Raw genomic sequence first — 14,358 nt, 5'->3', positions numbered from 1 at the left:
CTATCCTCTAGGTTTAAGAGCAGCCTTAATTTTCAGAAGCTTTGACACAAAGTGAAGTTTCACTTGGTCCTCCTGTTTCTCTAAACCCATTCAAGGGTGGACAAATGGAAGGACCTAGAAAAACTGAGATTGAATAATACTTCCTTTCATGATTCCATTCCTTTCATTTGGAAATGTAGGTGAGTACCACACCACTAGCATCTTTTCTTCATCCAGGACAAATTTTCCCTCTAGGAACTTCTGATAAACAGTGCTGCCCACAATGTCAGCATAAAATCAAATATCAAAGTTGGAAACTGGGGAAAAAAAAAAACTGGAAATAATGAAACAAAGATTTAGTGAAAAATGTAACCTAAATGTAAAAATGTAACCTAGTGAAAAATGTTTGCCTAACTGATGAATTCAATACCAGTATTTTATTGAGGATTTTCACATCTAGGATCCAAAGTAAAATTGGTCTATACTTGTCTTTATAATTTCTGTCCCTGGTATGGAGGTTCAAGTTTATACCAATTTTTTTAAAAGGGTAAGGGAGGTTATTGACTTTCCTTTTAGAACCAATGTGTTAAAGTGTTTGAAGCTTGGAAGGGAGAGACTGAAAGCAACATGAGGAAACTTTGAGAAGTGATGATTATGCTCATTACCATGAACATGGTGATGGTCGCAAGGGCAAAAACACATTTCACACATTGAAAGCGTCCATTTAAATATGCATAGTTTATTGTATGCCAATGATGCCCCAATAAGGCTGCTTTTATAAAGCATACAACTTAGGTCTGGACTCTGCACTTGGGCTCTGAAATGCAGAAGCCAATGCTCTGTGTCCCCATGCTGACTGGACCCTGGGGAGACAAGCTCCACCCATTATCACCACATGAGAAAAGAACACCAGAAGGGAGCCCAGGGGAAAAGATCTATACTGTCAAGAATTACAATCAGGAATATCCTCTGGGCAAATGACAATTTCCAGTAAAACGATTACTGGGAGAGACTGGATCTTTCTGTGGATTTTCCTGACTTCATATATTGTCCATGGTAGACCAGCCAGTCCACCAATTTCTCCAGTTAAAGACCTCTCAATCTGTTGAAAGGGAAGTATGTTACTGTCACATCATTACCTTATCATGCATTATGACAGTTACTGGGATTACATGTGACAACTTATAGTTAGCACTAGATATAGTGACAATGGAAATGACTTTAGGAGGCTTGTAGATCCCTTGGACCTTGGAAACACAATCTGTTAGGACTTTGAAGTATGAAAGGAGACCATTACTTCAGCCTCCCTTAGGGTTCCAGTTAATTGTGTCATCTTGGCCAGTGTTCCTTTTATGATCTCTAAATGGATCTGAAATTGTGCCTTCAACATTCTGTAAGAAGGAATCACAGAACCAACCTTAAGTCATTTAAGGGGAAATGAAATGAAGCAATAGAAAGAATCCTTATCTGATCTGCCTTGCAACGTGTGGCGGTGCAAGAGGACATAAAGCTCACATTACATTTGATGGCTAGGGAGGGGATTTTGACTATTGCTACAAGTATAATTCTTGAAATATTTTTCCAGTTGGATAATGTCACTGGACAGATGTCTTACAATCATCAGGAAATAATGTTCCCATTGCAAAAACCTATTTCTTCCCAAGTGATGCAGTATTCAAGGCAACTGCCATAGAAAACTGCTCCTATGCCATCAGGACAGCAGGTGAACGGGTTGAGCTAAACCACTTCACAGACTTCACTCCCCAAGAAGGATAAGTTTCTTGAAAATGCTTCCCTGAAAAAGAAAAAAAAAATCATCATTTATACTCAAAGAGGCTCAAACATAGGGAAAGAAGAAAAGAATATTCCAGTTTTGTGTTCTCCTACATCTCTACTTGTGTCAAGTTGCTAGACAGAGACCCTGGCTTTCCATCTGGTGAAGGATAACATTGCTGAGTTGACTATAGTTGACATCTGCCTGCAGTGATATCTGTAAACCATGTCTCTGCAACCAACCAGGGACCCCAGTGCTCACCTGAATCAGAAGAGAGCCCAGCAGTTGCCCATCCAGACCCTATGGCTGTGGTGCTCTGGCAGGCCATGCAAGCCCCATGAAAATTGTGCCCTCTGAGTTGAACTGTTCTTGAATACCTCCATAGAGGAGACGTGGTAGCTGCCTCCTCTGGTGGGGGAAAATATTCTGTCCAACTCCTTAAGATAACAATGAGAAAAAGCAATCAGCAAAAAAAGATATACCAGGAAACAAAAGTGCTAAGCCATGTTCCTAGGATCCTCTACCTTTTTGGGGTTCCTCTCCCACTGAAGCATCCCAATGTAGAAATATATACCAGAAGCAGAATCCTGGCTTACGAGGAACTAACATGTCTGAAAAGCGAAAGATTTCTGAAAAACCCAGTAAATCAGCAGACTAACTCTCTGAGCCTTGCCTGGAAAATAACCACAAACTCTTATATCCACTGTAGGAATTCTTTTCAGCCTATATTAACCACGTGGAGCTCATCACCAGTTCTGAATAAACTGTCACTGAGCTCTACCAAGGACCATTTCATGAAATCAGGAAAATCCATCTACAGAAGAATATGGAAATCATAGTTGAACAAGTGAACCTGATCTTAGTATACTGAAAACATGGTTTTACCAAGAATCTCCACATTACTCTGTGGATACAGTAATACCATTTGTGAAAGAGGCGGATGCTCAGAATTTGGCATTATTTGGAAAGGCTGTCAGTAGACAAGAAACTGATGGGAAGATTTTGCTGTGCCTAAGGGGTTATGAGGATGAAAAATGCAAGGCCAAAGCTAAAGTCAGCATGAAAGCTAGATCAGCACGCCAAAAGACCACAATCCACAAAAACACTCTGTTTAGTTCACTTCTCAGCTGTACAGAGGCCTATTCAATTAAAAAATTGTTTTTGTTGTCCTAAGCAGTCTTAAGCATGGAGTTCTCCTGGAAACTGGAGGACTAACATTACAATCTCCTCTAAACACATGAATCTTTAAATTTTTTAATGGTACAGTTTACAAATATACTTCATGCAGGAAAGCTGGAAAATGTGTATTGACTTTAATACTTATTCATAAAGCAACCAAATTTCAATGGTTAAATTATCAGGGTTTCACAATTTATATAAATCAATCCACATAAATTTTATCCTAGGAGAGAACTTAAAGATGCAACTCAATTATGTTTTCTCAACTTGACACTATTAATCCTTTGGATCAGATGATTCTTGCGAGGACTTTTCTGAGCATGGTAGGATGTTCAGCAGTATCCCTGGTTTCTATACACAGACACACACACCAGTTGTAATAATCAAAAATATTTCAGAAAGGGAATTGCCATATAAATCACTTTTATTAATTTTTAAAAGTTCATAAACTTTGAAAATAAAAAAAAAAAACAAAAGAAATGGAGGGCTGAATGAATTAGGCATTTAACTGCCATTAGGTTAGTGAATTTTTTTTTTCCTGGTGCTGGGTATCAAACACTTCACTACAGAGCTACACCCCCAGCCCTAAGTTAGCAAATTTTAAGGGAGGTCATGCTACCATGTGTCTCATAAGGCTAAAAGGTAAAAAAGTAGATTTTCATTTGCAAACGAAGAAATTTGAAAAAGATGGATTTTCATTTGTAAATAGATTGTTGTTTACAAGGGCCTGGCAAATAGCTATGATAACCCCAGTTGCTATTAAATGAAAATAGGTCAGAGATAAATCCTGTGAATTCAAAGGAGAGATGCAATTTCTGATCTAGGAAAAAAAGTAACTTCAGTGTCTGGAGACTTCATAGATTTAGTGACCATCTTGCAGGGCACTCTTTTGAATCTAAGAGCTTGGAGTCCTAAACATGGACTGAAGTCACACACGTCTAGATTTTCCATGTCCCACTTTGTGCCTTTGCTACTGATTTATTGGGTGCTCAGTAGCATTAACTCCAAGCAGCCTGATCTGCCTAGGGGGAGTTTGGGATTGTCATTCTATCTCCAGAGGAAGGACACTGCCTCTATTTTGCTAAAGTGATTAAAAGGTGTTTCGTTATTAACTCTTTACTATTGATTATACCTTTTGTATTTCATCAGAGTGGATGATTGATAGTTGGTGCCAGGTGTGTTGAATGTTCCCTAGCTAGTTTATTACTGACACTGGGGAAAAGGTCCTGGATATTAAGCATCTACTCTGTCACATAGGATTCACATACTTTCAATGAATATATATTGATTTAAATTTTTTTCTGTTGTAGTTATTCTAATGATAGCTATTAAAATGTATTTTCACTGTGAGATCATTAATAAAAATCTAGATTTGTATATTCTGTTTTTCATTTCATTTTTCTAGCAAATCTTTTACAAACTATTTGTCCACAATGAATAGGAAAAAAATTTTAAAACACCAAAAAACGACCATTCACCACATTTTGAGAAGCATAGTTGAGATAAATTGTTTAATATCTTCTCCTCACACAACTTGTTTCCATATTCTTTTTTCAAGGGATATTTACATCTCATCTCTAGGAATATTTACATGTTGATTCTTTTGTAGATTAAAAAGTGAAGGCTCAGTGAAATCAAGCAGTAATAATGAAAGCCTGTTAGTGAAATTGATTGTTAATCAGAGATCTCACTGTTGGACTTACAAGAAATACACTTCAGTATCTTGCCCAAATTGTAAGTTGGCTCTATAATATGCTGAGAACACAAATGAAATGTTGGATTTGGGTGTTTGAGCAAATGGGCTCAATGTTTGGACACAGTATTGAACAAATGGGCTCCAGAATCAGCTTCATAAGTTTAAGTTTTGATTCTGCTCCTATCTAAGTAGGACCTTGGAAAAATTACTTGATTTCTCTGAGCCATGGTCTCTTCATTTTTACAGTGAGGAGGAGGATGAGGATGATGATAATAATAATAATAATAATACCTTCCACAAAGAGTTGATGCGAGGATTAAATGAGAATTCATATGGAAAGCCCCTTAGTAGCGCTGGAATAGGAATAAATAATCGTCAGTTCCTATCGTTACTGTGCAAAGCACTTTCACATGCCGCTATCAAATTCAACCTCCTTCACAACTTATGAGGCAGCAGGGAGAAAACAGTCTTAACATTTTAAAGATGTGGACATCTAGGCTCTAAATGACCAGACCCAAAATACGGAGGGACATCTTTCCAAATCTTGGCTCTTGGCACTATAATCCCCAGCCCTCCCTGGCAAGTGGCTGCCCAGTCCCAGGAGCAGGGGGTTTACCCCTCCACAGTTTGAACGCTCACATTCAGTCACATCTAAATCCGTGGCCATGTGACTTCCGTCCCGCGTCCCGCCATACTCTGAAGCAAGAGAATTAAAAAAGGTGGCTGACATCCTCAAAACCAGAAGACAACCGCCTATCCCAATTCCATATTAAATGTCGGGAGTGTCTCCCAGGACACAAGGTCCTCCATCGCTCCATCTCAAGATCACTAATCTGTCCAAAACCTCCGCCCGCGCAGTCCCGGACCCGATCCAGTGAGACTGACACCGCGTCGGAAGCCACCGCCGCCCCAGGAGAGCTCGGGCCTCCGCGGCGCTGCCGGGGCTGCGGCGCCGTCCCCCGCCCCGCCCCTGGCCTAGCGCCCCGGCTCCTCTCCGCTGCCCCTCCGCTGGGAGCGAGAGCGCGGAAGCACGGCCGCAGGCGTCGCTAGACGGCCCGCCCCGCTCCTCCCCTCTCCCGGGCACCTCGCGGTGGCAACCCAGGAGGTTCCTAGCGTCTCCCTCCGCCTCTCCTGCCCTGCGGGGACACGGCCTGTCCCCTGACGCGCGAAGAACCGCGTCTGAGCCGTGCCTCACCCTGGCGTGGCGTGGGCTCGGCTTTCTTTCTACATCTTGGTACCCCGCGGGAAGACTGACCCCGCCCGCAACCCCGAGCCCACCCTACCCCACCGCCACTCCAACGGTCACTAACGGACGCCCTAGTCACAGGTTGGCCCCGCCCCTCCGGCCCCGCCCTCTGCTCCAGACCCCGCCCCTCTGCTGCAGGTGAACTCCGCCCCTCTCCCTACCGCCCCGCCCACAGTCTGGCCACCTCCGCTTGTCCTGGGACAGTCGGAGTTCCTGGACCCGCTTCCCGGCTATCGGTCTACTTCGCCCACACCGCCAAGTGCCCCACCCCACGCCAAGGAGGTCCCACCCGCTGGGCCCTCAGTAGGTTCCCAGGCCTTCTGCTTTCGGCCGATGACTCCGCCCACCACGCCTAAGCCACACCCACATCTAGGCCCGCCCCAGCCGAACTCTTTCAGGAAACGCGATCTTCTGCAGGTCGGCCCCGCCCACTCACCCAAGCACCACGCCCCCCGAAGGGAGGCCACGCCCCCTCCGCGGTTTTCGGACCGGCTTCGTTACTCGTTTCCAGGTGTTCGCAGCGCCCTGTTCATTCTGGACTGCTGCAGGCATGCCTGGCGGTACTGCCTAATGGCAAGAAACGCCACGCCTCCTAAGCCGCCGCAGGTTTTGGCCTCAGCATGTCAGCCCGTTAGTGTGGCTTTGTAGAACCTTGCATATATTTTACCCCCTGCGCGGATGAGAAGGAAAGGCTGAGAAAACCACGACGCTACCAAAACGAGCAGATCCGAATATTCCTCCCAGAGTCCGGAAAAGCGAGGCGGGTCCCTGTGCACAGGCATTCCTGTGGGCGGAGGGCCAACACGTGCTCACTTGGGAGACTCCTGAGCCCTGTGACCCGAATAAGCAGGCCAACGTCCAAGACCAGCCTGGGTCCTGCGGCGGGAGCCTCTTGATGACCCCCAACCGGGTGCGGAGCCTAGGGCTGCTGTCACTCCCTCTCAGAGCTCTCTGGACTCATTACCCCTCCGCTGCATGTAGCAGATATCTACTGTGTCCTCCCCTCATTTGTACCTAATATCTTCCAAGAGCATTCCAAGGCCTCACCGACTGAGTGAGGTCATTCCCAGACTCAGGTCATTCTGAGTGAGGTAATGCCCCGTGCAATTCGGGTGGAAGCATTGGGGAGATCCATAGGTGCCGGAAGATGTGATCTGTATCAACCAGCGTAGAGGAGGGAGGGACCAACAGCTTCTGTTCCAGAGTGGACCAGCTGTTCACAGATGAACATTGTGATGGTGACCAGTAGTCATTTTCATCCGAGAATGTCTTTGCCAGCTACTTCTCCTACAGGGGATTAATATCCAGAATATATAAAGAACTCGACCCCCCTCCCATAACCCAATTAATAGGCAAAATAAAACATTTCTCAAAGCAACATACAACTGATCAATAAATACACGAAAAAATGTCCAACATTCCTAGCAATCAGGGGAATGCAAATCAAAAACTACCTTGAGGTTTCATCTCACTCTGGTTACAATGCCAAAAACAGAAGTAAATGCTGGTGAGGGTGTGGGGAAAAACGTACATTCATACATTGTTGGTGGAGATTGCAGATTAGTACAACCACTTTGAAAGCAGTATGAAAAGTTCTCAAAAGACTGGGAATGGACAAGTCTCAAAAGACTGCTATATGACCCAGCCATCTCACTGCTACGTATTTATCAAAAAACAAAATAAAAGTATAGTGATACAGGCAGATTAATGTTTTTAGCAGCACAATCGACAATATCTAAGTAGAATCAGCAGGTTACCTGACAAAAGATGAATGAATTTTTAAAAGATGAGTTTTAGCCATAAAGAATGAAGTTATAGCATTTGCTGGTAAATGGATAAAATCATGCTAAGTGAAATAAACCAGAGTCAGAAAGCTAAGGATTAAATGATTTCTCTCATATGTAGAAGCTAGAGCAAAATAAGGAGGAAATAACAAGGGGGAGAGTAGCCTATGAACATGTACAGGAAGGGGATAAGAGGAGAAGGGGGGAAGGGCAGGAAAAGGGAGGAACTGCAGAATGAAATTGACCAAACCATGCTGTGTACATATGTGAATTCACCTTTACATATATATGAATAAAACACCAATTTAAATAAATAAATAGAAGGAAGATCAGTAGAGTAGTGGAAGGGGAGCAGGGGAGGGAGGAGGGAAGGGAAAGAGAAGTCCTGGGGACTGAAATGAAGCAAATTATATTTCATGCATGTATGATTATGTCAAAATGAATACCACTATAATATATAACTATAATGTATTTTTATTTATTTATATGTGGTGCTGAGAATCAAACCCAGTGCCTCACACATGCTAGGCAAGTGCTCCACTGCTAAGCCACAACCCCCACTCGAAAAAACATTTAAATTTTTTTTTTATTTTTACAGACTGCACCTTGATTCATTATACACAAATGGGGTACATCTTTTTGTTTCTATGGTTGTGCACAATTCACACCATTCGTGTAATCATACATGTACATAGGGTAATGATGTCTATCTCATTCCACCATTTTTCATACCCCACTCCTCCCTCTCATTTCCCTCTATGTAATCTAAAGTTCCCATATTATTCTCTTACCCCCTACCCCCATTATATATCATCATCCACTTATCAGGGAAAACATTTGGCCTTTGGTGTTTTGGGATTAGCTTATTTCATTTAGCATGATATTTTCCAATTCCATTCATTTATCTGCAAATGCCATAATATTATTATTCTTTATGGCTGAATAATATTCCATTGTTCATATATACCACAGTTTCTTCATCCATTTATCTGTTGAAGGGAATCCAAAATTTAAAAGAACTTACAAAACTTTACACCAAAAATACAAAGAACCCAATCAATAAATGGTGCAGCCACTTGGGAAAGCAGTGCAGAGAATCCTCAGAAAACTTGGAATGAACCCACCATTTGACCCAGTTATCCCACTCCTTGGTTTATCCCAAAGGACTTAAAATCAGCATACCATAGTAACACAGCCACATCAATATTCATAGCAGCTCAATTCACAATAGCTAGATTGTGGAACCAACCTTGGTGCCCTTCAACAGATGAATGGATAAAACAGTTTTAAAAAAGACTAATAAAAACATTTTTAAAAAAGAAAAGGAAAGAAAAGTAATCTCACCTGTTGGTTTTTTATTTTGTTTCCTCTGATTTGGAGGTCATATCCAAAACGCCATTGCCAATGCCAACATCTCAAAGTGTTTCCCCTATGTTTTCTTCTAGTAGTTTCATAGTTTTAGGTCTTACATTTAGGTCTTTGATCCATTTTGAATTGATTTTTGTACAAGGTGAGAAATAGGGGTGAAGTTTCTATCTTCTGCATGAAGATATCCAGTTATTCCAAAACCATTTATTGAAGAGACTGCCCTTTCCACATTGTGTTTTTGGCATCTTTGTAGAGTTAATTGGATGTAATAAGCTTATTTTGGGACCTCTATTCTGTCCCATTGGTCTCTGTTCATTTATATGTCAGTGTCATGTTGTTTTGTTTACTGTGGCTGTGTAGTATGTCTTGAAATAAAATATTGATGCCTCTAGTTTTATTCATTTTGTTCAAGAATATAAGACTATTTGATGTCTTTTGTGACGATGAATTTAGGATTGTTTTATCTAGTTCTGTGAAGATTTGCATTGGATCTGTAAATTGCTTAGGGTAGTACGGACATTTTAACAATTCTTGCAATCCATGAAAATGGAAGAGCTTTCTGTGTGTGTGTGTGTGTGTGTGTGTGTGTGTGTGTGTGTGTGTTCAACTTCCTTCTTCAGTGTTTTCATTTTCATTGGAGAGGTATTTTATTTTCTTGGTTAAATTTATTCCTAGTTTTTTTTTTGGGGGGGGGGACGGGGTAGCTACTGTGAATAGAATTTCTTAGAAATCTTGTTATTGCCATATAAAAGTGCTACTGATTTTATGTTGCTTGTGTATACTGCAACATTACTGAATTTGTTTTGCAGTTCTATACATCTTTTGGTGGAGTTTCAGTTTTTTCTGCACGCAGAATCATATCATCTGCAAACAGGAATAATTTGACTCCATCCCTTCCTATTTGTATGCCTTTTGTTTCTTTTTCTTGCTTAATTGCTTTGGCTAAAACTTCCAATTGAATAAAAGTTATGTCCATTATTGAACACCCTTATCTTGTTCCAAATCTTAAAGGAAATGCTTTCAACTTTTCCCCATTTGACATGATGTCGACTGTGGATTTGTCACATGTAGCCTGTGTTATGTTGGAGGATGAATCTCCTAATTCTTTATCTCTGTTCGAAGGTTGGATAATTTGCACTGTTCTGTCTTCAAGTTTATTGATTCTTTCCTTTTTTTATTTCCATTCTACTACTGAGCCCATATGGTGATTTTTTTTTCACTTCGGATATTGTATTTTAATTTCAATAATTTTCATGTTTCATTTATATATTTTTCACTTCTCTGTTGAGAATTTCTATCACTCCACTTACTTTTATTTTTCTTATAACATTTTTATTTTAACCCTATAATGCAGAGATAAAACAACTACCTTAAAGTCTTTGTGTGATAATTCTCTCTTGAGATTGGCATTTGTTGATTTTTTTCCCCTCATTTGAGAATTGGTCCCCTTTTGTGGGGAGGGTACCAGGGATTGAACTCAGGGGCACTTGACCACTGAGCCACATCCCCCGCCCTATTTTGTATTTTATTTAGAGACAAGGTCTCACCAAGTTGCTTAGTGACTCACTTTTGCTGAGGCTGGCTTTGAACTCTCAATCCACCTGCCTCAGTCTAACAGCAAAAAACTGTTTAGAAATTTTGAATTGCATCCTGGACACTGTGGATGTTATATATTGTAGATGTGGGTCCTATTGTAAACCTCTGAAGAACGTTGTTTTCTGTGTCAGTAAGAAATCAGTTAGGTGTATGTTTCAGACTGTAAGTTCTATCCCACCTTCTATGGGTTGTATCCCACCTTCTATGGCTATGTCAATTTAAGTGTACATACACAAGCACAAAACACATACCTTCACATGGAGAATTGCTGTAAAAACTATCAGTAATTCATTGCTTGCCTAGTCATTTTATCAGCTTAAGGGCTCCCCCACAATTCACTCACTTCTGCTGTAACACCAAATATAAGAGGGAAAATGTTGTCCCTTCTAGGTTATCCTTCTAAGAAATGTTTACTTTAGCTCCCTACTGAACACCCTAGATTAATCATTTCCCATAGCTTTCTTCCAAGTTTGAACATCTTCCCATTGAGTCAATGAGTTTAGCCTGCCAGGTCATTTTCTACTTTTTCTTTTGACTTTCTTGTTTGTGTTTCTTTTTAAATTCTCTGTTCAATTTAACCAGTCCTTGAGGGTACAGAATTACCTTTAAATCACACTGCGTTAATCATATTCACCAACTTCCTTTCTATACTTAGATCCTGCTCATGTTTCCAGCCTAGAGGCAGAGTTACACATGGAGTCTCTGTATTTATGAGTCTGTTGTTCACAATCTCCTATCTGCTCCCTGTACTGATGTTCTTTCCCTAATTGTTCTCTTCTGACCACTTATCAGGTATGCAACTCAGCATTCTTTAGTTTTTATCAAAGTGTTTACTGTTTTTATTCATAGTAGACAAATCACATTAAGATTTTGAACACATGCTAAAAATTAAATTATGATGAAATGCTTGATGCACAGAATGGTTCTGACTAAAATGAAGTGGCACAAACTACTTTTTCATAGCCATGAAATTCTTCTAACTATGCAAACATAGCCCACAGCTCTTCTGTATTCATACTGGAATTTGTGTTTAATAGTTTACAATTAAGCATATGCTATGAGAAAAACAATATCATTTTAAAATTGTGTTACTCAAGAAAAAAATGCTTCAGACAGCTGGACCACATTGCTAGACTCTGAAGGAATTTGAAATGAACCTGAGCTACGCCTTTGCTACCCTGTGGAAAAATATCCTGATAATTTTGACACGTCAGAGTAAATATTAAGCTAAAATTTTTACTGCATTTTGTGAAAACTCTTAAGCCTATAGAACTGCCTTTGGGGATATTTTCTAAAGAGGCTTATTCTGCATTTGTGTTATGCTTGTTGGATGACTTGAAGGAATTTTATTTCCAAGGAACTTTTGAAATTTATAGGAAGAACCACACTGCTGAAGTATTTTTGGAAAAAAAATGATAAACATATTCAATTCAACAATTACTTACTAAAAACCTCCCCTTAGGTCCTCATTATATTAGCTCTGGGAGGAATGCCAAAGAAATATCCAACATAATATAGACCTTCAAGGAGATATGAAACAACTAAAGGATCTTTGAGGAACAGATACAATCTTAGGGGGAAATTGAGGATGGCTAAGAACTACTAAGAACCATAGCAGGTCTCTAATCAGAGCCATCATGGCAGCATGTGATTATCTAGAAAGACTTGCCAAAGACATTGTAAGATGTGACTTACACATCCAAATAGAGATATGATCCACATGTATTTGAAATTTATGTAATTCTTTGAACTTCTGAAAATTATATATGCTGGGGTTTGAACATGGTTTGTCCCCTTTGAATCTCACACTGGAATTTGATTGCCATTATGGTGGTATTAGGAGGCAGGGCCTTTAATAAATGATCAGGTTCTTAAGAGCGAGAATGTTTTTCTTAAGGAACTAGGTTAATTGTTGAACTTGAGTAGTTATCCCAAGAACAGGTTTGTTGTAAAGTGAATTTCACTTCCTCAGCTTTCTCCTCTGCAGACTCTCTTGCCCTTCCACCAGGAAGCCCTCCCCTGAGCAGATGCTGACATCATGTTCTTGGACTTTCCAGCCTTCAGAACCATAAACCAAATAAACTTCTTTCCTTTGTAAATCCTAGTCTTGATATTGTTATAACAACATAAAATGGTGAAAAAAGGAAATCTGAAACATTGATCTGACAGAAACATTAAGGCTTCAAAATACCCCTTCAGTATAATACAACATCAAGGAGAAAATATGATCAACACAAGATGCTAAGATTTTCACTTGATCGTTCAGGGCAGTCTCAGCTTGGAAAATGAATTTTCCTACTCAGCCTTCCTACTCAGGCTGTTGACTTTCTTCCAACTTATTTAACCCTGTTGAAGCTTACTATTCCATTAGGAAGAAGCGATACTGAGGCTGATAAATAACACTTTGTAGTTGTGGGAAGGATACTTCTTGGGTGCAGGACAGAATATTATTAAGGTTCTAATCAAGCAAGAAAAGCCAGTAATAATATGGGAAGGGTGTTGATTATGGGGGAAGAGAAAACAGAAGAGTATTATGTGAAATTTTATAAGACAATTAGCCATTGAAGAGTGTCTCCTACTGGCCAAGAAGGTTGTTACAGGTTCCAGACAGCACTGTCATTGTAAGAAATCTGATGAGACTTCCTTATTTCTGCATCACTAATTCCCCTATCTTTGGGGGGGGGGGGAACCTTTAGAAAATAAACATACTAACATACAATTTTCAGAATACAAGAGACAAAATGTTGATGCACATAAATTTCAGCCACTGAGTCACTGATCTGCCATCTTGTAGAACTTCCAGGCAAACCTAGCAGTGCTTAGAAAATGTACATATGCAATTACTGCCTAATGAAAATTCTTACTAGGTTGGCTTCAGTTGTAGTTCTAAGGTCTAGTCTTGATGTTTCCTCAACCAGGTGTAGGGTGATCTTATCCTGCTATGGAGATGGCAGTAGGAAAATCAATTATGTATTATATACATCAAGTCCTCATCTCCAGGTCAAAAAATTGCAGGTTTTGTTTGTTTTAATTTTTTATTGTCCCTTTTTATTATGAAATATAACATATACGAAAGGTTAATCAATGTACATATATGCTTGTTGAATAAAGAAAGTGAATGCTTGTATATTCACTGTCCATGTGCCTTAGAGGTTCCTGACCAGTTCACTGATGCTTGTATGAAATTCAAGGAATTTGTGAATTCTCTAAAATAATAGGCAAAATTAGGGTGTTTATGCATTTTTTCCAGAGGAAAGAGTTTAGAACTTTTCTCAGAACCTTATGAAAGTTCTTAAATTTTCAAGACGGAGGACAGCAGATAAGGTGAAGACAGCTCTGTGACTCTAGCTGTGCTTAGGCTGTCTCATGGCTCTCTGAATCTTCTTTTCCCAGATTTAGAGGTATGGTTGAGGAATAAAAGTTGTATATATGCAAAGTACAAAACTTGACGTATGAGAGATACACACACACACACACACACACACACACACATATATATACATTGTGTAATTATCACAATGAAGCTAATTAACATATCCGTCACAGCTATATTTATGTGTGTGTGTGATGAGAATAATTTTGTACCTTCCTAGCAAATTTCAAGCACACTATCAAGTATAATCAATACAGTCACCATACTAGACTTCCAGAGCTTATTCATCTGCATAACTAAAACTTTGTGCCATTTGACCAACATCTTCCACTTCCCCACCCCCAACCCCCTGGTAACCACCAG

The 14,358-nt window shown here is 40.2% G+C and overlaps 1 long non-coding RNA gene across 3 annotated transcripts; it reads right to left on the bottom strand.

Moving 5' to 3' along the window:
- Positions 1-1,059: 1,059 nt before the first annotated feature.
- LOC306642834 lies at positions 1,060-5,852 on the bottom strand. 3 transcript variants are annotated; one of them, XR_013758700.1, is made up of 3 exons: positions 5,824-5,852; positions 2,015-2,190; positions 1,060-1,774 (listed from the first exon to the last, which is right to left on the bottom strand). It is a non-coding gene; the product is annotated as an uncharacterized lncRNA (long non-coding RNA). The 3 variants fall into 3 exon arrangements; XR_013758701.1 differs by lacking the exon at positions 5,824-5,852 and adding an exon at positions 5,268-5,631; XR_013758702.1 differs by lacking the exon at positions 5,824-5,852 and adding an exon at positions 4,920-5,218.
- Between the last annotated feature and the right edge of the window lie 8,506 nt (positions 5,853-14,358).

This window comes from Sciurus vulgaris, assembly GCF_902686455.1.
Source record: "Sciurus vulgaris genome assembly, chromosome: 13".
In the NCBI taxonomy this organism is placed as follows: Eukaryota; Metazoa; Chordata; class Mammalia; order Rodentia; family Sciuridae; genus Sciurus; species Sciurus vulgaris.
The sequence above is the reverse complement of the archived record's forward strand: the minus strand, read 5'-3'. Positions and strand labels throughout refer to the sequence as shown.